Here is a 21,135-nt window from a genome sequence, read left to right on the forward strand (position 1 = left end):
AAGTCCAAAGAGTTACATAGGCTGAGAAAAAGAGCAGTAATTATTGTATCACACAAGTGTAGCTCATTGCAGAAAGGTCCTGTCAACCAGCTTGCCACATTTAAAAATTGAATTCTGAGGATTGCCTCTCGGCTTACGGCCATACTACCCGAAGATTTCCCGATTTCGTCTGATCTCGGAAGCTAAGCTGGGTCTGGCCTGGTTAGTACTTGGATGGGAGACTGCCTAGGAATACCAGGTGCTGTAGGCTTTTAGCGATGCTCCCAGTATAGGGCGCACTTTCTCCCTTTTGTTTTTGTCACAATGGCTATAGATACTTGCCACACTTGTCAAAACGCTACATTATGCTCGTCCAAACAAAACGCTGTTCTACACCCAAAACAAGTTTAGTTTTGACTCGGTCTGAAATTTATAGCAAGATTTGCAGTGTCGCCAACAGTGACCCATGTGCCTCAAGGCACTTCAGTGCTAACAGTGGGGCAAAAGTCCAAAGAGTTACATAGATTGAGAAAAAGAGCAGTGATTATTGTATCACACACGTGTAGCTCATTGCAGAAAGGTCCTGTCAACCAGCTTGCCACATTTAAAAATTGAATTCTGAGGACAGCCTCTCGGCTTACGGCCATACTACCCGAAGATCGCCCGATCTTGTCTGATCTCGGAAGCTAAGCTGGGTCTGGCCTGGTTAGTACTTGGATGGGAGACTGCCTAGGAATACCAGGTGCTGTAGGCATTTAGCGATGCTCCCAGTATAGGGCGCACTTTCTCCCTTTTGTTTTTGTCAAAATGGCTATAGATACTTGCCACACTTGTCAAAACGCTACATTATGCTCGTCCAAACAAACCGCTGGTCTCCACCCAAAACATGTTTGTTTAGTTTTGACTCGGTCTGAAATTTATAGCAAGATTTGCAGTGTCGCCAACAGTGACCCATCTGCCTCAAGGCACTTCAGTGCTAACAGGGGGGCAAAAGTCCAAAGAGTTACATAGGCTGAGAAAAAGAGCAGTGATTATTGTATCACACACGTGTAGCTAATTGCACAAAGGTCCTGTCAACCAGCTTGCCACATTTAAAAATTAAATTCTGAGGACTGCCTCTCGCCTTACGGCCATACTACCCGAAGATCGCCCGATCTCGTCTGATCTCGGAAGCTAAGCTGGGTCTGGCCTGGTTAGTACTTGGATGGGAGACTGCCTAGGAATACCAGGTACTGTAAGCTTTTAGCGATGCTCCCAGTATAGGGCGCACTTTCTCCCTTTTGTTTTTGTCACAATGGCTATAGATACTTGCCACACTTGTCAAAACGCTACATTATGCTCGTCCAAACAAAACGCTGGTCTCCACCCAAAACATGTTTAGTTTTGACTCGGTCTGAAATTTATAGCAAGATTTGCAGTGTCGCCAACAGTGACCCATGTGCCTCAAGGCACTTCAGTGCTAACAGTGGGGCAAAAGTCCAAAGAGTTACATAGGCTGAGAAAAAGAGTAGTGATTATTGTATCACACACGTGTAGCTCATTGCAGAAAGGTCCTGTCAACCAGCTTCCCACATTTAAAAATTGAAGTCTGAGGACTGCGTCTCGGCTTACGGCCATACTACCCGAAGATCGCCCGATCTCGTCTGAGCTCGGAAGCTATGCTGGGTCTGGCCTGGTTAGTACTTGGCTGGGAGACTGCCTAGGAATACCAGGTGCTGTAGGCTTTTAGCGATGCTCCCAGTATAGGGCGCACTTTCTCCCTTTTGTTTTTGTCACAATGGCTATAGATACTTGCCACACTTGTCAAAACGCTACATTATGCTCGTCCAAACAAACCGCTGGTCTCCACCCAAAACATGTTTGTTTAGTTTTGACTCGGTCTGAAATTTATAGCAAGATTTGCAGTGTCGCCAACAGTGACCCATGTGCCTCAAGGAACTTCAGTGCTAACAGTGGGGCAAAAGTCCAAAGAGTTACATAGGCTGAGAAAAAGAGCAGTGATTATTGTATCACACACGTGTAGCTAATTGCAGAAAGGTCCTGTCAACCAGCTTGCCACATTTAAAAATTGAATTCTGAGAACTGCCTCTCGGCTTACGGCCATACTACCCGAAGATCGCCCGATCTTGTCTGATCTCGGAAGCTAAGCTGGGTCTGGCCTGGTTAGTACTTGGATGGGAGACTTCCTAGGAATACCAGGTGCTGTAGGCATTTAGCGATGCTCCCAGTATAGGGCGCACTTTCTCCCTTTTGTTTTTGTCAAAATGGCTATAGATACTTGCCACACTTGTCAAAACGCTACATTATGCTCGTCCAAACAAACCGCTGGTCTCCACCCAAAACATGTTTGTTTAGTTTTGACTCGGTCTGAAATTTATAGCAAGATTTGCAGTGTCGCCAACAGTGACCCATCTGCCTCAAGGCACTTCAGTGCTAACAGGGGGGCAAAAGTCCAAAGAGTTACATAGGCTGAGAAAAAGAGCAGTGATTATTGTATCACACACGTGTAGCTAATTGCACAAAGGTCCTGTCAACCAGCTTGCCACATTTAAAAATTGAATTCTGAGGACTGCCTCTCGCCTTACGGCCATACTACCCGAAGATCGCCCGATCTTGTCTGATCTCGGAAGCTAAGCTGGTTCTGGCCTGGTTAGTACTTGGATGGGAGACTGCCTAGGAATACCAGGTGCTGTAAGCTTTTAGCGATGCTCCCAGTATAGGGCGCACTTTCTCCCTTTTGTTTTTGTCACAATGGCTATAGATACTTGCCACACTTGTCAAAACGCTACATTATGCTCGTCCAAACAAAACGCTGGTCTCCACCCAAAACATGTTTAGTTTTGACTCGGTCTGAAATTTATAGCAAGATTTGCAGTGTCGCCAACAGTGACCCATGTGCCTCAAGGCACTTCAGTGCTAACAGTGGGGCAAAAGTCCAAAGAGTTACATAGGCTGAGAAAAAGAGTAGTGATTATTGTATCACACACGTGTAGCTCATTGCAGAAAGGTCCTGTCAACCAGCTTCCCACATTTGAAATTGAAGTCTGAGGACTGCGTCTCAGCTTACGGCCATACTACCCGAAGATCGCCCGATCTCGTCTGAGCTCGGAAGCTAAGCTGGGTCTGGCCTGGTTAGTACTTGGATGGGAGACTGCCTAGGAATACCAGGTGCTGTAGGCTTTTAGCGATGCTCCCAGTATAGGGCGCACTTTCTCCCTTTTGTTTTTGTCACAATTGCTATAGATACTTGCCACACTTGTCAAAACGCTACGTTTATGCTCGTCCAAACAAAACGCTGGTCTCCACCCAAAACATGTTTAGTTTTGACTCGGTCTGAAATTTATAGCAAGATTTGCAGTGTCGCCAACAGTGACCCATGTGCCTCAAGGCACTTCAGTGCTAACAGTGGGGCAAAAGTCCTAAGAGTTACATAGGCTGAGAAAAAGAGTAGTGATTATTGTATCACACACGTGTAGCTCATTGCAGAAAGGTCCTGTCAACCAACTTGCCACATTTAAAAATTGAAGTCTGAGGACTGCGTCTCGGCTTACGGCCATACTACCCGAAGATCGCCCGATCTCGTCTGAGCTCGGAAGCTATGCTGGGTCTGGCCTGGTTAGTACTTGGATGGGAGACTGCCTAGGAATACCAGGTGCTGTAGGCTTTTAGCGATGCTACCAGTATAGGGCGCACTTTCTCCCTTTTGTTTTTGTCACAATTGCTATAGATATTTGCCACACTTGTCAAAACGCTACGTTTATAATTGTCCAAACAAAACGCTGTTCTCCACCCAAAACAAGTTTAGTTTTGACTCGGTCTGAAATTTATAGCAAGATTTGCAGTGTCGCCAACAGTCACCCATGTGCCTCAAGGCACTTCAGTGCTAACAGTGGGCCAAGAGTCCAAAGAGTTACATAGGCTGAGAAAAAGAGCAGTGATTATTGTATCACACACGTGTAGCTCATTGCAGAAAGGTCCTGTCAACCAGCTTGCCACATTTAAAAATTGAATTCTGAGGACTGCCTCTCGCCTTACGGCCATACTAACCGAAGATCGCATGATCTCATCTGATCTCGGAAGTTAAGCTGTTTCTGGCCTGGTTAGTACTTGGATGGGAGACTGCCTAGGAATACCAGGTGCTGTAGGATTTTAGCGATGCTCCCAGTGTAGGGCGCCCTTTCTCCCTTTTGTTTTTCTCACAATGGCTATAGATACTTGCCACACTTGTCAAAACGCTACATTATGCTCGTCCAAACAAAACGCTGGTCTCCACCCAAAACATGTTTGATTAGTTTTGACTCGGTCTGAAATTTATAGCAAGATTTGCAGTGTCACCAACAGTGACCCATGTGCCTCAAGGCACTTCAGTGCTAACAGTGGGGCAAAAGTCCAAAAAGTTACATAGGCTGAGAAAAAGAGCAGTGATTATTGTATCACACACGTGTAGCTCATTGCAGAAAGGTCCTGTCAACCAGCTTGCCACATTTAAAAATTGAATTCTGAGGACAGCCTCTCGGCTTACGGCCATACTACCCGAAGATCGCCCGATCTCGTCTGATCTCGGAAGCTAAGCTGGGTCTGCCCTGGTTAGGACTTGGTTGGGAGACTGCCTAGGAATACCAGGTGCTGTAGGCTTTTAGCGATGCTCCCAGTATAGGGCACACTTTCTCCCTTTTGTTTTTGTCACAATGGCTATAGATACTTGCCACACTTGTCAAAACGCTCCATTATGCTCGTCCAAACTAAACGCTGGTCTCCACCCAAAACATGTTTAGTTTTGACTCGGTCTGAAATTTATAGCAAGATTTGCAGTGTCGCCAACAGTGACCCATGTGCCTCAAGGCACTTCAGTGCTAACAGTGGGGCAAAAGTCCAAAGAGTTACATAGGCTCAGAAAAAGTGCAGTGATTATTGTATCACACACGTGTAGCTCTTTGCAGAAAGGTCCTGTCAACCCGCTTGCCACATTTAAAAATTTAATTCTGAGGACTGCCTCTCGGCTTACGGCCATACTACCCGAAGATCGCCCGATCTCGTCTGATCTCGGAAGCTAAGCTGGGTCTGGCCTGGTTAGTACTTGGTTGGGAGACTGCCTAGGAATACCAGGTGCTGTAGGCTTTTAGCGATGCTACCAGTATAGGGCGCACTTTCTCCCTTTTGTTTTTGTCACTATGGCTCTAGATACTTGCCACACTTGTCAAAACGCTACGTTTATGCTCGTCCAAACAAAACACTGGTCTCCACCCAAAACATGTTTAGTTTTGACTCGGTCTGAAATTTATAGCAAGATTTGCAGTGTCGCCAACAGTCACCCATGTGCCTCAAGGCACTTCAGTGCTAACAGTGGGCCAAGAGTCCAAAGAGTTACATAGGCTGAGAAAAAGAGCAGTGATTATTGTATCACACACGTGTAGCTCATTGCAGAAAGGTCCTGTCAACCAGCTTGCCACATTTAAAAATTGAATTCTGAGGACTGCCTCTCCGCTTACGGCCATACTACCCGAAGATCGCCCGATCTCGTCTGATCTCGGAAGCTAAGCTGGGTCTGGCCTGGTTAGTACTTGGTTGGGAGACTGCCTAGGAATACCAAGTGCTGTAGGCTTTTAGCGATGCCCCCAGTATAGGGCGCACTTTCTCCCTTTTGTTTTTCTCACAATGGCTATAGATACTTGCCACACTTGTCAAAACGCTACATTATGCTCGTCCAAACAAAACACTGGTCTCCACCCAAAACATGTTTAGTTTTGACTCGGTCTGAAATTTATAGCAAGATTTGCAGTGTCGCCAACAGTGACCCATGTGCCTCAAGGCACTTCAGTGCTAACAGTGGGGGAAAAGTCCAAAGAGTTACATAGGCTGAGAAAAAGAGCAGTGATTATTGTATCACACACGTGTAGCTCATTGCAGAAAGGTCCTGTCAACCAGCTTGCCACATTTAAAAATTGAATTCTGAGGACTGCCTCTCGGCTTACGGCCATACTACCCGAAGATCGCCCGATCTCGTCTGATCTCAGAAGCTAAGCTGGGTCTGGCCTGGTTAGTACTTGGATGGGAGACTGCCTAGGAATACCAGGTGCTGTAGGCTTTTAGCGATGCTCCCAGTGTAGGGCGCACTTTCTCCCTTTTGTTTTTGTCACAATGGCTATAGATACTTGCCACACTTGTCAAAACGCTACATTATGCTCGTCCAAACAAAACGCTGGTCTCCACCCAAAACATGTTTAGTTTTGACTCGGTCTGAAATTTATAGCAAGATTTGCAGTGTCGCCAACAGTGACCCATGTGCCTCAAGGCACTTCAGTGCTAACAGTGGGGCAAAAGTCCAAAGAGTTACATAGGCTGAGAAAAAGAGCAGTGATTATTGTATCACACACGTGTAGCTCATTGCAGAAAGGTCCTGTCAACCAGCTTGCCACATTTAAAAATTGAATTCTGAGGACTGCCTCTCGGCTTACGGCCATACTACCCGAAGATAGCCCGATCTCGTCTGATCTCGGAAGCTAAGCTGGGTCTGGCCTGGTTAGTACTTGGTTGGGAGACTGCCTAGGAATACCAGGTGCTGTAGGCTTTTAGCGATGCTCCCAGTATAGGGCGCACTTTCTCCCTTTTGTTTTTGTCACAATGGCTATAGATACTTGCCACACTTGTCAAAACGCTACATTATGCTCGTCCAAACAAAACGCTGGTCTCCACCCAAAACAAGTTTAGTTTTGACTCGGTCTGAAATTTATAGCAAGATTTGCAGTGTCGCCAACAGTGACCCATGTGCCTCAAGGCACTTCAGTGCTAACAGTGGGGCAAAAGTCCAAAGAGTTACATAGGCTGAGAAAAAGAGCAGTGATTATTGTATCACACACGTGTAGCTCATTGCAGAAAGGTCCTGTCAACCAGCTTGCCACATTAAAAAATTGAATTCTGAGGACTGCCTCTCGGCTTACGGCCATACTACCCGAAGATCGCCCGATCTCGTCTGATCTCGGAAGCTAAGCTGGGTCTGGCCTGGTTAGTACTTGGTTGGGAGACTGCCTAGGAATACCAGGTGCCGTAGGCTTTTAGCGATGCTACCAGTATAGGGCGCACTTTCTCCCTTTTGTTTTTTTCACAATGGCTATAGATACTTGCCACACTTGTCAAAACGCTACATTATGCTCGCCCAAACAAACCGCTGGTCTCCACCCAAAACATGTTTGTTTAGTTTTGACTCGGTCTGAAATTTATAGCAAGATTTGCAGTGTCGCCAACAGTGACCCATGTGCCTCAAGGCACTTCAGTGCTAACAGTGGGGCAAAAGTCCAAAGAGTTACATAGGCTGAGAAAAAGAGCAGTGATTATTGTATCACACACGTGTAGCTCATTGCAGAAAGGTCCTGTCAACCAGCTTGCCACATTTAAAAATTTAATTCTGAGGACTGCCTCTCGGCTTACGGCCATACTACCCGAAGATCGCCCGATCTCGTCTGATCTCGGAAGCTAAGCTGGGTCTGTCCTGGTTAGTTCTTGGTTGGGAGGCTGCCTAGGAATACCAGGTGCTGTAGGCTTTTAGCGATGCTACCAGTATAGGGCGCACTTTCTCCCTTTTGTTTTTTTCACAATGGCTATAGATACTTGCCACACTTGTCAAAACGCTACATTATGCTCGCCCAAACAAACCGCTGGTCTCCACCCAAAACATGTTTGTTTAGTTTTGACTCGGTCTGAAATTTATAGCAAGATTTGCAGTGTCGCCAACAGTGACCCATGTGCCTCAAAGCACTTCAGTGCTAACAGTGGGGCAAAAGTCCAAAGCGTTACATAGGCTGAGAAAAAGAGCAGTGATTATTGTATCACACACGTGTAGCTCATTGCAGAAAGGTCTTGTCAACCAGCTTGCCACATTTAAAAATTGAATTCTGAGGACAGCCTCTCGGCTTACGGCCATACTACCCGAAGATCGCCCGATCTCGTCTGATCTCGGAAGCTAAGCGGGGTCTGCCCTGGTTAGGACTTGGTTGGGAGACTGCCTAGGAATACCAGGTGCTGTAGGCTTTTAGCGATGCTCCCAGTATAGGGCACACTTTCTCCCTTTTGTTTTTGTCACAATGGCTATAGATACTTGCCACACTTGTCAAAACGCTCCATTATGCTCGTCCAAACTAAACGCTGGTCTCCACCCAAAACATGTTTAGTTTTGACTCGGTCTGAAATTTATAGCAAGATTTGCAGTGTCGCCAACAGTGACCCATGTGCCTCAAGGCACTTCAGTGCTAACAGTGGGGCAAAAGTCCAAAGAGTTACATAGGCTGAGAAAAAGAGCAGTGATTATTGTATCACACACGTGTAGCTCTTTGCAGAAAGGTCCTGTCAACCAGCTTGCCACATTTAAAAATTTAATTCTGAGGACTGCCTCTCGGCTTACGGCCATACTACCCGAAGATCGCCCGATCTCGTCTGATCTCGGTTTCTAAGCTGGGTCTGGCCTGGTTAGTACTTGGTTGGGAGACTGCCTAGGAATACCAGGTGCTGTAGGCTTTTAGCGATGCTACCAGTATAGGGCGCACTTTCTCCCTTATGTTTTTGTCACAATGGCTATTGATACTTGCCACACTTGTCAAAACGCTACATTATGCTCGTCCAAACAAAACGCTGGTCTCCACCCAAAACAAGTATAGTTTTGACTCGGTCTGATATTTTTAGCAAGATTTGCAGTGTCGCCAACAGTGACCCATGTGCCTCAAGGCACTTCAGTGCTAACAGTGGGGCAAAAGTCCAAAGAGTTACATAGGCTGAGAAAAAGAGCAGTGATTATTGTATCACACACGTGTAGCTCTTTGCAGAAAGGTCCTGTCAACCAGCTTGCCACATTTAAAAATTTAATTCTGAGGACTGCCTCTCGGCTTACGGCCATACTACCCGAAGATCGCCCGATCTCGTCTGATCTCGGAAGCTAAGCTGGGTCTGGCCTGGTTAGTACTTGGTTGGGAGACTGCCTAGGAATACCAGGTGCTGTAGGCTTTTAGCGATGCTACCAGTATAGGGCGCACTTTCTCCCTTATGTTTTTGTCACAATGGCTATTGATACTTGCCACACTTGTCAAAACGCTACATTATGCTCGTCCAAACAAAACGCTGGTCTCCACCCAAAACAAGTATAGTTTTGACTCGGTCTGATATTTTTAGCAAGATTTGCAGTGTCGCCAACAGTGACCCATGTGCCTCAAGGCACTTCAGTGCTAACAGTGGGGCAAAAGTCCAAAGAGTTACATAGGCTGAGAAAAAGAGCAGTGATTATTGTATCACACACGTGTAGCTCATTGCAGAAAGGTCCTGTCAACCAGCTTGCCACATTTAAAAATTGAATTCTGAGGACTGCCTCTCGGCTTACGGCCATACTACCCGAAGATCGCCCCATCTCGTCTGATCTCGGAAGCTAAGCTGGGTCTGGCCTGGTTAGTACTTGGTTGGGAGACGGCCTAGGAATACCAGGTGCTGTAAGCTTTTAGCGATGCTACCAGTATAGGGCGCACTTTCTCCCTTTTGTTTTTCTCACAATGGCTATAGATACTTGCCAGACTTGTCAAAACGCTACATTATGCTCGTCCAAACAAAACGCTGGTCTCCACCCAAAACATGTTTAGTTTTGACTCGGTCTGAAATTTATAGCAAGATTTGCAGTGTCGCCAACAGTGACCCATGTGCCTCAAGGCACTTCAGTGCTAACAGTGGGGCAAAAGTCCAAAGAGTTACATAGGCTGAGAAAAAGAGCAGTGATTATTGTATCACACACGTGTAGCTCATTGCAGAAAGGTCCTGTCAACCAGCTTGCCACATTTAAAAGTTGAATTCTGAGGACTGCCTCTCGGCTTACGGCCATACTACCCGAAGATCGCCCGATCTCGTCTGATCTCGGAAGCTAAGCTGGGTCTGGCCTGGTTAGTACTTGGTTGGGAGACTGCCTAGGAATACCAGGTGCAGTAGGCTTTTAGCGATGCTACCAGTATAGGGCGCACTTTCTCCCTTTTGTTTTTGTCACAATGGCTATAGATACTTGCCACACTTGTCAAAACGCTACATTATGCTCGTCCAAACAAAACGCTGGTCTCCACCCAAAACATGTTTAGTTTTGACTCGGTCTGAAATTTATAGCAAGATTTGCAGTGTCGCCAATAGTGACCCATGTGCCTCAAGGCACTTCAGTGCTAACAGTGGGGCAAAAGTCGTAAGAGTTACATAGGCTGAGAAAAAAAACAGTGATTATTGTATCACACACGTGTAGCTCATTGCAGAAAGGTCCTGTCAACCAGCTTGCCACATTTAAAAATTGAATTCTGAGGACTGCCTCTCGGCTTACGGCCATACTACCGGAAGATCGCCCGATCTCGTCTGATCTCGGAAGCTAAGCTGGGTCTGGCCTGGTTAGTACTTGGTTGGGAGACTGCCTAGGAATACCAGGTGCTGTAGGCTTTTAGCGATGCTCCCAGTGTAGGGCGCACTTTCTCCCTTTTGTTTTTGTCACAATGGCTATAGATACTTGCCACACTTGTCAAAACGCTACATTATGCTCGTCCAAACAAAACGCTTTTCTCCACCCAAAACAAGTATAGTTTTGACTCGGTCTGATATTTTTAGCAAGATTTGCAGTGTCGCCAACAGTGACCCATGTGCCTCAAGGCACTTCAGTGCTAACAGTGGGGCAAAAGTCCAAAGAGTTACATAGGCTGAGAAAAAGAGCAGTGATTATTGTATCACACACGTGTAGCTCATTGCAGAAAGTTCCTGTCAACCAGCTTGCCACATTTAAAAATTGAATTCTGAGGACTGCCTCTCGGCTTACGGCCATACTACCCGAAGATCGCCCGATCTCGTCTGATCTCGGAAGCTAAGCTGGGTCTGGCCTGGTTAGTACTTGGATGGGATCCTGCCTAGGAATACCAGGTGCTGTAGGCTTTTAGCGATGCTCCCAGTATAGGGCGCACTTTCTCCCTTTTGTTTTTCTCACAATGGCTATAGATACTTGCCACACTTGTCAAAACGCTACATTATGCTCGTCCAAACAAAACGCTGGTCTCCACCCAAAACATGTTTAGTTTTGACTCGGTCTGAAATTTATAGCAAGATTTGCAGTGTCGCCAACAGTGACCCATGTGCCTCAAGGCACTTCAGTGCTAACAGTGGGGCAAAAGTCCAAAGAGTTACATAGGCTGAGAAAAAGAGCAGTGATTTTTGTATCAGACACGTGTAGCTCATTGCAGAAAGGTCCTGTCAACCAGCTTGCCACATTTAAAAGTTGAATTCTGAGGACTGCCTCTCGGCTTACGGCCATACTACCCGAAGATCGCCCGATCTCGTCTGATCTCGGAAGCTAAGCTGGGTCTGGCCTGATTAGTACTTGGATGGGAGACTGCCTAGGAATACCAGGTGCTGTAGGCTTTTAGCGATGCTCCCAGTATAGGGCGCACTTTCCCCCTTTTGTATTTGTCACAATGGCTATAGATACTTGCTACACTTGTCAAAACGCTACATTATGCTCGTCCAAACACGACGCTGGTCTCCACCCAAAACATGTTTAGTTTTGACTCGGTCTGAAATTTATAGCAAGATTTGCAGTGTCGCCAATAGTGACCCATGTGCCTCAAGGCACTTCAGTGCTAACAGTGGGGCAAAAGTCGTAAGAGTTACATAGGCTGAGAAAAAAAAGCAGTGATTATTGTATCACACACGTGTAGCTCATTGCAGAAAGGTCCTGTCAACCAGCTTGCCACATTTAAAAATTGAATTCTGAGGACTGCCTCTCGGCTTACGGCCATACTACCCGAAGATCGCCCGATCTCGTCTGATCTCGGAAGCTAAGCTGGGTCTGGCCTGGTTAGTACTTGGTTGGGAGACTGCCTAGGAATACCAGGTGCTGTAGGCTTTTAGCGATGCTACCAGAATAGGGCGCACTTTCTCCCTTTTGTTTTTTTCACAATGGCTATAGATATTTGCCACACATGTCAAAACGCTACATTATGCTCGTCCAAACAAACCACTGGTCTCCACCCAAAACATGTTTGTTTAGTTTTGACTCGGTCTGAAATTTATAGCAAGATTTGCAGTTTTGCCAACAGTGACCCATGTGCCTCAAGGCACTTCAGTGCTAACAGTGGGGCAAAAGTCCAAAGAGTTACATAGGCTGAGAAAAAGAGCAGTGATTATTGTATCACACACGTGTAGCTCATTGCAGAAAGGTCCTGTCAACCAGCTTGCCACATTTAAAAATTGAATTCTGAGGACTGCCTCTCGGCTTACGGCCATACTACCGGAAGATCGCCCGATCTCGTCTGATCTCGGAAGCTAAGCTGGGTCTGGCCTGGTTAGTACTTGGATGGGAGACTGCCTAGGAATACCAGGTGCTGTAGGCTTTTAGCGATGCTCCCCGTATAGGGCGCACTTTCTCCCTTTTGTTTTTCTCACAATGGCTATAGATACTTGCCAGACTTGTCAAAACGCTACATTATACTCGTCCAAACAAAACGCTGGTCTCCACCCAAAACATGTTTAGTTTTGACTCGGTCTGAAATTTATAGCAAGATTTGCAGTGTCGCCAACAGTGACCCATGTGCCTCAAGGCACTTCAGTGCTAACAGTGGGGCAAAAGTCCAAAGAGTTACATAGGCTGAGAAAAAGAGCAGTGATTATTGTATCACACACGTGTAGCTCATTGCAGAAAGGTCCTGTCAACCAGCTTGCCACATTTAAAAGTTGAATTCTGAGGGCTGCCTCTCGGCTTACGGCCATACTACCCGAAGATCGCCCGATCTCGTCTGATCTCGGAAGCTAAGCTGGGTCTGGCCTGGTTAGTACTTGGATGGGAGACTGCCTAGGAATACCAGGTGCTGTAGGCTTTTAGCGATGCTACCAGAATAGGGCGCACTTTCTCCCTTTTGTTTTTTTCACAATGGCTATAGATATTTGCCACACATGTCAAAACGCTACATTATGCTCGTCCAAACAAACCACTGGTCTCCACCCAAAACATGTTTGTTTAGTTTTGACTCGGTCTGAAATTTATAGCAAGATTTGCAGTGTTGCCAACAGTGACCCATGTGCCTCAAGGCACTTCAGTGCTAACAGTGGGGCAAAAGTCCAAAGAGTTACATAGGCTGAGAAAAAGAGCAGTGATTATTGTATCACACACGTGTAGCTCATTGCAGAAAGGTCCTGTCAACCAGCTTGCCACATTTAAAAATTGAATTCTGAGGACTGCCTCTCGGCTTACGGCCATACTACCGGAAGATCGCCCGATCTCGTCTGATCTCGGAAGCTAAGCTGGGTCTGGCCTGGTTAGTACTTGGATGGGAGACTGCCTAGGAATACCAGGTGCTGTAGGCTTTTAGCGATGCTCCCCGTATAGGGCGCACTTTCTCCCTTTTGTTTTTCTCACAATGGCTATAGATACTTGCCAGACTTGTCAAAACGCTACATTATACTCGTCCAAACAAAACGCTGGTCTCCACCCAAAACATGTTTAGTTTTGACTCGGTCTGAAATTTATAGCAAGATTTGCAGTGTCGCCAACAGTGACCCATGTGCCTCAAGGCACTTCAGTGCTAACAGTGGGGCAAAAGTCCAAAGAGTTACATAGGCTGAGAAAAAGAGCAGTGATTATTGTATCACACACGTGTAGCTCATTGCAGAAAGGTCCTGTCAACCAGCTTGCCACATTTAAAAGTTGAATTCTGAGGGCTGCCTCTCGGCTTACGGCCATACTACCCGAAGATCGCCCGATCTCGTCTGATTTCGGAAGCTAAGCTGGGTCTGGCCTGGTTAGTACTTGGATGGGAGACTGCCTAGGAATACCAGGTGCTGTAGGCTTTTAGCGATGCTCCCAGTATAGGGCGCACTTTCTCCCTTTTGTTTTTCTCACAATGGCTATAGATACTTGCCACACTTGTCAAAACGCTACATTATGCTCGTCAAAACAAAACGCTGGTCTCCACCCAAAACATGTTTGTTTAGTTTTGACTCGGTCTGAAATTAATAGCAAGATTTGCAGTGTTGCCAACAGTGACCCATGTGCCTCAAGGCACTTCAGTGCTAACATTGGGGCAAAAGTCCAAAGAGTTACATAGGCTGAGAAAAAGAGCAGTGATTATTGTATCACACACGTGTAGCTCATTGCAGAAAGGTCCTGTCAACCAGCTTGCCACATTTAAAAATTGAATTCTGAGTACTGCGTCTCGGCTTACGGCCATACTACCCGAAGATCGCCCGATCTCGTCTGATCTCGGAAGCTAAGCTGGGTCTGGCCTGGTTAGTACTTGGATGGGAGACTGCCTAGGAATACCAGGTGCTGTAGGCTTTTAGCGATGCTCCCAGTATAGGGCGCACTTTCTCCCTTTTGTTTTTCTCACAATGGCTATAGATACTTGCCACACTTGTCAAAAGGCTACATTATGCTCGTCCAAACAAAACGCTGGTCTCCACCCAAAACATGTTTAGTTTTGACTCGGTCTGAAATTTATAGCAAGATTTGCAGTGTCGCCAACAGTGACCCATGTGCCTCAAGGCACTTCAGTGCTAACAGTGGGGCAAAAGTCGTAAGAGTTACATAGGCTGAGAAAAAAAAGCAGTGATTATTGTATCACACACGTGTAGCTCATTGCAGAAAGGTCCTGTCAACCAGCTTGCCACATTTAAAAATTGAATTCTGAGGACTGCCTCTCGGCTTACGGCCATACTACCCGAAGATCGCCCGATCTCGTCTGATCTCGGAAGCTAAGCTGTGTCTGGCCTGGTTAGTACTGGGTTGGGAGACTGCCTAGGAATACCAGGTGCTGTAGGCTTTTAGCGATGCTCCCAGTATAGGGCGCACTTTCTCCCTTTTGTTTTTTTCACAATGGCTATAGATACTTGCCACACTTGTCAAAACGCTGCATTATGCTCGTCCAAACAAACCGCTGGTCTCCACCCAAAACATGTTTGTTTAGTTTTGACTCGGTCTGAAATTTATAGCAAGATTTGCAGTGTCGCCAACAGTGACCCATGTGCCTCAAGGCACTTCAGTGCTAACATTGGGGCAAAAGTCCAAAGAGTTACATAGGCTGAGAAAAAGAGCAGTGATTATTGTATCACACACGTGTAGCTCATTGCAGAAAGCTCCTGTCAACCAGCTTGCCACATTTAAAAATTTAATTCTGAGGACAGCCTCTCGGCTTACGGCCATACTACCCGAAGATCGCCCGATCTCGTTTGATCTCGGAAGCTAAGCTGGGTCTGGCCTGGTTAGTACTGGGTTGGGAGACTGCCTAGGAATACCAGGTGCTGTAGGCTTTTAGCGATGCTCCCAGTATAGGGCGCACTTTCTCCCTTTTGTTTTTTTCACAATGGCTATAGATACTTGCCACACTTGTCAAAACGCTACATTATGCTCGCCCAAACAAACCGCTGGTCTCCACCCAAAACATGTTTGTTTAGTTTTGACTCGGTCTGAAATTTATAGCAAGATTTGCAGTGTCGCCAACAGTGACCCATGTGCCTCAAGGCACTTCAGTGCTAACAGTGGGGCAAAAGTCCAAAGAGTTACATAGGCTGAGAAAAAGAGCAGTGATTATTGTATCACACACGTGTAGCTCATTGCAGAAAGGTCCTGTCAACCAGCTTGCCACATTTAAAAATTGAATTCTGAGGACGGCATCTCGGCTTACGGCCATACTACCCGAAGATCGCCCGATCTCGTCTGATCTCGGAAGCTAAGCTGGGTCTGGCCTGGTTAGTACTTGGATGGGAGACTGCCTAGGAATACCAGGTGCTGTAGGCTTTTAGCGATGCTCCCAGTATAGGGCGCACTTTCTCCCTTTTGTTTTTGTCACAATGGCTATAGATACTTGCCACACTTGTCAAAATGCTACATGATGCTCGTCCAAACAAAACGCTGGTCTCCACCCATAACAAGTTTAGTTTTGACTCGGTCTGAAATTTATAGCAAGATTTGCAGTGTCGCCAACAGTGACCCATGTGCCTCAAGGCACTTCAGTTCTAACAGTGGGGCAAAAGTCCAAAGAGTTACATAAGCTGAGAAAAAGAGCAGTGATTATTTTATCACACACGTGTAGCTCATTGCAGAAAGGTCCTGTCAACCAGCTTGCCACATTTAAAAATTTAATTCTGAGGACAGCCTCTCGGCTTACGGCCATACTACCCGAAGATCGCCCGATCTCGTTTGATCTCGGAAGCTAAGCTGGGTCTGGCCTGGTTAGTACTGGGTTGGGAGACTGCCTAGGAATACCAGGTGCTGTAGGCTTTTAGCGATGCTCCCAGTATAGGGCGCACTTTCTCCCTTTTGTTTTTTTCACAATGGCTATAGATACTTGCCACACTTGTCAAAACGCTACATTATGCTCGCCCAAACAAACCGCTGGTCTCCACCCAAAACATGTTTGTTTAGTTTTGACTTGGTCTGAAATTTATAGCAAGATTTGCAGTGTCGCCAACAGTGACCCATGTGCCTCAAGGCACTTCTGTGCTAACAGTGGGGCAAAAGTCCAAAGAGTTACATAGGCTGAGAAAAAGAGCAGTGATTATTGTATCACACACGTGTAGCTCATTGCAGAAAGGTCCTGTCAACCAGCTTGCCACATTTAAAAATTGAATTCTGAGGACGGCATCTCGGCTTACGGCCATACTACCCGAAGATCGCCCGATCTCATCTGATCTCGGAAGCTAAGCTGGGTCTGGCCTGGTTAGTACTTGGATGGGAGACTGCCTAGGAATACCAGGTGCTGTAGGCTTTTAGCGATGCTCCCAGTATAGGGCGCACTTTCTCCCTTTTGTTTTTGTCACAATGGCTATAGATACTTGCCACACTTGTCAAAACGCTACATTATGCTCGTCCAAACAAAACGCTGGTCTCCACCCAAAACAAGTTTAGTTTTGACTCGGTCTGAAATTTATAGCAAGATTTGCAGTGTCGCCAACAGTGACCCATGTGCCTCAAGGCACTTCAGTGCTAACAGTGGGGCAAAAGTCCAAAGAGTTACATAAGCTGAGAAAAAGAGCAGTGATTATTTTATCACACACGTGTAGCTCATTGCTGAAAGGTCCTGTCAACCAGCTTGCCACATTTAAAAAATTAATTCTGAGGACAGCCTCTCGGCTTACGGCCATACTACCCGAAGATCGCCCGATCTCGTTTGATCTCGGAAGCTAAGCTGGGTCTGGCCTGGTTAGTACTGGGTTGGGAGACTGCCTAGGAATACCAGGTGCTGTAGGCTTTTAGCGATGCTCCCAGTATAGGGCGCACTTTCTCCCTTTTGTTTTTTTCACAATGGCTATAGATACTTGCCACACTTGTCAAAACGCTACATTATGCTCGCCCAAACAAACCGCTGGTCTCCACCCAAAACATGTTTGTTTAGTTTTGACTCGGTCTGAAATTTATAGCAAGATTTGCAGTGTCGCCAACAGTGACCCATGTGCCTCAAGGCACTTCAGTGCTAACAGTGGGGCAAAAGTCCAAAGAGTTACATAGGCTGAGAAAAAGAGCAGTGATTATTGTATCACACACGTGTAGCTCATTGCAGAAAGTTCCTGTCAACCAGCTTGCCACATTTAAAAATTGGATTCTGAGGACTGCCTCTCGGCTTACGGCCATACTACCCGAAGATCGCCCGATCTCGTCTGATCTCGGAAGCTAAGCTGGGTCTGGCCTGGTTAGTACTTGGTTGGGAGACTGCCTAGGAATACCAGGTGCTGTAGGCTTTTAGCGATGCTCCCAGTATAGGGCGCACTTTCTCCCTTTTGTTTTTTTCACAATGGCTATAGATACTTGCCACACTTGTCAAAACGCTACATTATGCTCGCCCAAACAAACCGCTGGTCTCCACCCAAAACATGTTTGTTTAGTTTTGACTCGGTCTGAAATTTATAGCAAGATTTGCAGTGTCGCCAACAGTGACCCATGTGCCTCAAGGCACTTCAGTGCTAACAGTGGGGCAAAAGTCCAAAGAGTTACATAGGCTGAGAAAAAGAGCAGTGATTATTGTATCACACACGTGTAGCTCATTGCAGAAAGTTCCTGTCAACCAGCTTGCCACATTTAAAAATTGGATTCTGAGGACTGCCTCTCGGCTTACGGCCATACTACCCGAAGATCACCCGATCTCGTCTGATCTCCGAAGCTAAGCTGGGTCTGGCCTGGTTAGTACTTGGTTGGGAGACTGCCTAGGAATACCAGGTGCTGTAGGCTTTTAGCGATGCTCCCAGTATAGGGCGCACTTTCTCGCTTTTGTTTTTGTCACAATGGCTATTGATACTTGCCAAACTTGTCAAAACGCTGCATTATGCTCGTCCAAACAAACCGCTGGTCTCCACCCAAAACATGTTTGTTTAGTTTTGACTCGGTCTGAAATTTATAGCAAGATTTGCAGTGTTGCCAACAGTGACCCATGTGCCTCAAGGCACTTCAGTGCTAACATTGGGGCAAAAGTCCAAAGAGTTACATAGGCTGAGAAAAAGAGCAGTGATTATTGTATCACACACGTGTAGCTCATTGCAGAAAGGTCCTGTCAACCAGCTTGCCACATTTAAAAATTTAATTCTGAGGACAGCCTCTCGGCTTACGGCCATACTACCCGAAGATCGCCCGATCTCGTTTGATCTCGGAAGCTAAGCTGGGTCTGGCCTGGTTAGTACTGGGTTGGGAGACTACCTAGGAATACCAGGTGCTGTAGACTTTTAGCGATGCTCCCAGTATAGGGCGCACTTTCTCCCTTTTGTTTTTTTCACAATGGCTATAGATACTTGCCACACTTGTCAAAACGCTACATTATGCTCGCCCAAACAAACCGCTGGTCTCCACCCAAAACATGTTTGTTTAGTTTTGACTCGGTCTGAAATTTATAGCAAGATTTGCAGTGTCGCCAACAGTGACCCATGTGCCTCAAGGCACTTCAGTGCTAACAGTGGGGCAAAAGTCCAAAGAGTTACATAGGCTGAGAAAAAGAGCAGTGATTATTGTATCACACACGTGTAGCTCATTGCAGAAAGGTCCTGTCAACCAGCTTGCCATATTTAAAAATTGAATTCTGAGGACGGCATCTCGGCTTACGGCCATACTACCCGAAGATCGCCCGATCTCGTCTGATCTCGGAAGCTAAGCTGGGTCTGGCCTGGTTAGTACTTGGATGGGAGACTGCCTAGGAATACCAGGTGCTGTAGGCTTTTAGCGATGCTCCCAGTATAGGGCGCACTTTCTCCCTTTTGTTTTTGTCACAATGGCTATAGATACTTGCCACACTTGTCAAAACGCTACATGATGCTCGTCCAAACAAAACGCTGGTCTCCACCCAAAACATGTTTAGTTTTGACTCGGTCTGAAATTTATAGCAAGATTTGCAGTGTCGCCAACAGTGACCCATGTGCCTCAAGGCACTTCAGTGCTAACAGTGGGGCAAAAGTCCAAAGAGTTACATAGGCTGAGAAAAAGAGCAGTGATTATTGTATCACACACGTGTAGCTCATTGCAGAAAGTGCCTGTCAACCAGCTTGCCACATTTAAAAATTGAATTCTGAGGACTGCCTCTCGGCTTACGGCCATACTACCCGAAGATCACCCGATCTCGTCTGATCTCGGAAGCTAAGCTGGGTCTGGCCTGGTTAGTACTTGGATTGGAGACTGCCTAGGAATACCAGGTGCTGTAGGCTTTTAGCGATGCTCCCAGTATAGGGCGCACTTTCTCCCTTTTGTTTTTGTCACAATGGCTATAGATACTTGCCACACTTGTCAAAACGCTACATTATGCTCGTCCAAACAAAACGCTGGTCTCCACCCAAAACATGTTTAGTTTTGACTCTGTCTGAAATTTATAGCAAGATTTGCAGTGTCGCCAACAGTGACCCATGTGCCTCAAGGCACTTCAGTGCTAACAGTGGGGCAAAAGTCCAAAGAGTTACATAGGCTGAGAAAAAGAGCAGTGATTATTGTATCACACACGTGTAGCTCATTGCAGAAAGTTCCTGTCAACCAGCTTGCCACATTTAAAAATTGGATTCTGAGGACTGCCTCTCGGCTTACGGCCATACTACCCGAAGATCGCCCGATCTCGTCTGATATCGGAAGCTAAGCTGGGTCTGGCCTGGTTAGTACTTGGTTGGGAGACTGCCTAGGAATACCAGGTGCTGTAGGCTTTTAGCGATGCTCCCAGTATAGGGCGCACTTTCTCCCTTTTCTTTTTGTCACAATGGCTATTGATACTTGCCACACTTGTCAAAACGCTACATTATGCTCGTCCAAACAAAACGCTGGTCTCCACCCAAAACAAGTTTAGTTTTGACTCGGTCTGAAATTTATAGCAAGATTTGCAGTGTCGCCAACAGTGACCCATGTGCCTCAAGGCACTTCAGTTCTAACAGTGGGGCAAAAGTCCAAAGAGTTACATAAGCTGAGAAAAAGAGCAGTGATTATTTTATCACACACGTGTAGCTCATTGCAGAAAGGTCCTGTCAACCAGCTTGCCACATTTAAAAATGTAATTCTGAGGACAGCCTCTCGGCTTACGGCCATACTACCCGAAGATCGCCCGATCTCGTTTGATCTCGGAAGCTAAGCTGGGTCTGGCCTGGTTAGTACTGGGTTGGGAGACTGCCTAGGAATACCAGGTGCTGTAGGCTTTTAGCGATGCTCCCAGTATAGGGCGCACTTTCTCCCTTTTGTTTTTTTCACAATGGCTATAGATACTTGCCACACTTGTCAAAACGCTACATTATGCTCGCCCAAACAAACCGCTGGTCTCCACCCAAAACATGTTTGTTTAGTTTTGACTCGGTCTGAAATTTATAGCAAGATTTGCAGTGTCGCCAACAGTGACCCATGTGCCTCAAGGCACTTCTGTGCTAACAGTGGGGCAAAAGTCCAAAGAGTTACATAGGCTGAGAAAAAGAGCAGTGATTATTGTATCACACAGGTGTAGCTCATTGCAGAAAGGTCCTGTCAACCAGCTTGCCACATTTAAAAATTGAATTCTGAGGACGGCATCTCGGCTTACGGCCATACTACCCGAAGATCGCCCGATCTCGTCTGATCTCGGAAGCTAAGCTGGGTCTGGCCTGGTTAGTACTTGGATGGGAGACTGCCTAGGAATACCAGGTGCTGTAGGCTTTTAGCGATGCTCCCAGTATAGGGCGCACTTTCTCCCTTTTGTT

At 46.4% G+C, this 21,135-nt stretch overlaps 44 pseudogenes; all 44 read left to right on the plus strand.

The window, feature by feature from the left end:
* The first annotated feature begins 131 nt into the window (after positions 1-131).
* On the plus strand, positions 132-250 carry LOC133566220 (5S ribosomal RNA; annotated as a pseudogene).
* A 364-nt stretch (positions 251-614) lies between these two features.
* On the plus strand, positions 615-733 carry LOC133566163 (5S ribosomal RNA; annotated as a pseudogene).
* A 368-nt stretch (positions 734-1,101) lies between these two features.
* Positions 1,102-1,220, plus strand: LOC133566200 (5S ribosomal RNA; annotated as a pseudogene).
* Positions 1,221-1,584: 364 nt separating this feature from the next.
* Positions 1,585-1,703, plus strand: LOC133566980 (5S ribosomal RNA; annotated as a pseudogene).
* A 368-nt stretch (positions 1,704-2,071) lies between these two features.
* On the plus strand, positions 2,072-2,190 carry LOC133565980 (5S ribosomal RNA; annotated as a pseudogene).
* Positions 2,191-2,558: 368 nt separating this feature from the next.
* LOC133567191 (5S ribosomal RNA) lies at positions 2,559-2,677 on the plus strand (annotated as a pseudogene).
* Positions 2,678-3,040: 363 nt separating this feature from the next.
* LOC133565338 (5S ribosomal RNA) lies at positions 3,041-3,159 on the plus strand (annotated as a pseudogene).
* A 365-nt stretch (positions 3,160-3,524) lies between these two features.
* Positions 3,525-3,643, plus strand: LOC133566627 (5S ribosomal RNA; annotated as a pseudogene).
* Positions 3,644-4,008: 365 nt separating this feature from the next.
* On the plus strand, positions 4,009-4,127 carry LOC133567259 (5S ribosomal RNA; annotated as a pseudogene).
* Positions 4,128-4,495: 368 nt separating this feature from the next.
* Positions 4,496-4,614, plus strand: LOC133567309 (5S ribosomal RNA; annotated as a pseudogene).
* Positions 4,615-4,978: 364 nt separating this feature from the next.
* On the plus strand, positions 4,979-5,097 carry LOC133565161 (5S ribosomal RNA; annotated as a pseudogene).
* A 365-nt stretch (positions 5,098-5,462) lies between these two features.
* LOC133566456 (5S ribosomal RNA) lies at positions 5,463-5,581 on the plus strand (annotated as a pseudogene).
* Positions 5,582-5,945: 364 nt separating this feature from the next.
* Positions 5,946-6,064, plus strand: LOC133566086 (5S ribosomal RNA; annotated as a pseudogene).
* A 364-nt stretch (positions 6,065-6,428) lies between these two features.
* On the plus strand, positions 6,429-6,547 carry LOC133566383 (5S ribosomal RNA; annotated as a pseudogene).
* Positions 6,548-6,911: 364 nt separating this feature from the next.
* LOC133565076 (5S ribosomal RNA) lies at positions 6,912-7,030 on the plus strand (annotated as a pseudogene).
* A 368-nt stretch (positions 7,031-7,398) lies between these two features.
* LOC133567269 (5S ribosomal RNA) lies at positions 7,399-7,517 on the plus strand (annotated as a pseudogene).
* A 368-nt stretch (positions 7,518-7,885) lies between these two features.
* LOC133567363 (5S ribosomal RNA) lies at positions 7,886-8,004 on the plus strand (annotated as a pseudogene).
* A 364-nt stretch (positions 8,005-8,368) lies between these two features.
* Positions 8,369-8,487, plus strand: LOC133567256 (5S ribosomal RNA; annotated as a pseudogene).
* Positions 8,488-8,851: 364 nt separating this feature from the next.
* LOC133565162 (5S ribosomal RNA) lies at positions 8,852-8,970 on the plus strand (annotated as a pseudogene).
* Positions 8,971-9,334: 364 nt separating this feature from the next.
* On the plus strand, positions 9,335-9,453 carry LOC133567125 (5S ribosomal RNA; annotated as a pseudogene).
* Positions 9,454-9,817: 364 nt separating this feature from the next.
* LOC133566388 (5S ribosomal RNA) lies at positions 9,818-9,936 on the plus strand (annotated as a pseudogene).
* Positions 9,937-10,300: 364 nt separating this feature from the next.
* Positions 10,301-10,419, plus strand: LOC133566384 (5S ribosomal RNA; annotated as a pseudogene).
* A 364-nt stretch (positions 10,420-10,783) lies between these two features.
* On the plus strand, positions 10,784-10,902 carry LOC133566217 (5S ribosomal RNA; annotated as a pseudogene).
* Positions 10,903-11,266: 364 nt separating this feature from the next.
* On the plus strand, positions 11,267-11,385 carry LOC133565038 (5S ribosomal RNA; annotated as a pseudogene).
* Positions 11,386-11,750: 365 nt separating this feature from the next.
* Positions 11,751-11,869, plus strand: LOC133565163 (5S ribosomal RNA; annotated as a pseudogene).
* A 368-nt stretch (positions 11,870-12,237) lies between these two features.
* LOC133566002 (5S ribosomal RNA) lies at positions 12,238-12,356 on the plus strand (annotated as a pseudogene).
* Positions 12,357-12,720: 364 nt separating this feature from the next.
* On the plus strand, positions 12,721-12,839 carry LOC133566549 (5S ribosomal RNA; annotated as a pseudogene).
* A 368-nt stretch (positions 12,840-13,207) lies between these two features.
* Positions 13,208-13,326, plus strand: LOC133566003 (5S ribosomal RNA; annotated as a pseudogene).
* Positions 13,327-13,690: 364 nt separating this feature from the next.
* Positions 13,691-13,809, plus strand: LOC133565822 (5S ribosomal RNA; annotated as a pseudogene).
* A 368-nt stretch (positions 13,810-14,177) lies between these two features.
* LOC133566561 (5S ribosomal RNA) lies at positions 14,178-14,296 on the plus strand (annotated as a pseudogene).
* A 365-nt stretch (positions 14,297-14,661) lies between these two features.
* On the plus strand, positions 14,662-14,780 carry LOC133566362 (5S ribosomal RNA; annotated as a pseudogene).
* A 368-nt stretch (positions 14,781-15,148) lies between these two features.
* LOC133565484 (5S ribosomal RNA) lies at positions 15,149-15,267 on the plus strand (annotated as a pseudogene).
* Positions 15,268-15,635: 368 nt separating this feature from the next.
* LOC133566573 (5S ribosomal RNA) lies at positions 15,636-15,754 on the plus strand (annotated as a pseudogene).
* A 364-nt stretch (positions 15,755-16,118) lies between these two features.
* LOC133565485 (5S ribosomal RNA) lies at positions 16,119-16,237 on the plus strand (annotated as a pseudogene).
* A 368-nt stretch (positions 16,238-16,605) lies between these two features.
* On the plus strand, positions 16,606-16,724 carry LOC133565244 (5S ribosomal RNA; annotated as a pseudogene).
* A 364-nt stretch (positions 16,725-17,088) lies between these two features.
* On the plus strand, positions 17,089-17,207 carry LOC133565486 (5S ribosomal RNA; annotated as a pseudogene).
* A 368-nt stretch (positions 17,208-17,575) lies between these two features.
* Positions 17,576-17,694, plus strand: LOC133565164 (5S ribosomal RNA; annotated as a pseudogene).
* A 368-nt stretch (positions 17,695-18,062) lies between these two features.
* Positions 18,063-18,181, plus strand: LOC133566268 (5S ribosomal RNA; annotated as a pseudogene).
* A 368-nt stretch (positions 18,182-18,549) lies between these two features.
* LOC133566264 (5S ribosomal RNA) lies at positions 18,550-18,668 on the plus strand (annotated as a pseudogene).
* A 368-nt stretch (positions 18,669-19,036) lies between these two features.
* On the plus strand, positions 19,037-19,155 carry LOC133566585 (5S ribosomal RNA; annotated as a pseudogene).
* Positions 19,156-19,519: 364 nt separating this feature from the next.
* Positions 19,520-19,638, plus strand: LOC133567777 (5S ribosomal RNA; annotated as a pseudogene).
* Positions 19,639-20,002: 364 nt separating this feature from the next.
* LOC133566415 (5S ribosomal RNA) lies at positions 20,003-20,121 on the plus strand (annotated as a pseudogene).
* Positions 20,122-20,485: 364 nt separating this feature from the next.
* On the plus strand, positions 20,486-20,604 carry LOC133565487 (5S ribosomal RNA; annotated as a pseudogene).
* Positions 20,605-20,972: 368 nt separating this feature from the next.
* LOC133566598 (5S ribosomal RNA) lies at positions 20,973-21,091 on the plus strand (annotated as a pseudogene).
* Positions 21,092-21,135: the final 44 nt, after the last annotated feature.

This window comes from Nerophis ophidion, linkage group LG13 (assembly GCF_033978795.1).
Source record: "Nerophis ophidion isolate RoL-2023_Sa linkage group LG13, RoL_Noph_v1.0, whole genome shotgun sequence".
Taxonomy (NCBI): Eukaryota; Metazoa; Chordata; class Actinopteri; order Syngnathiformes; family Syngnathidae; genus Nerophis; species Nerophis ophidion.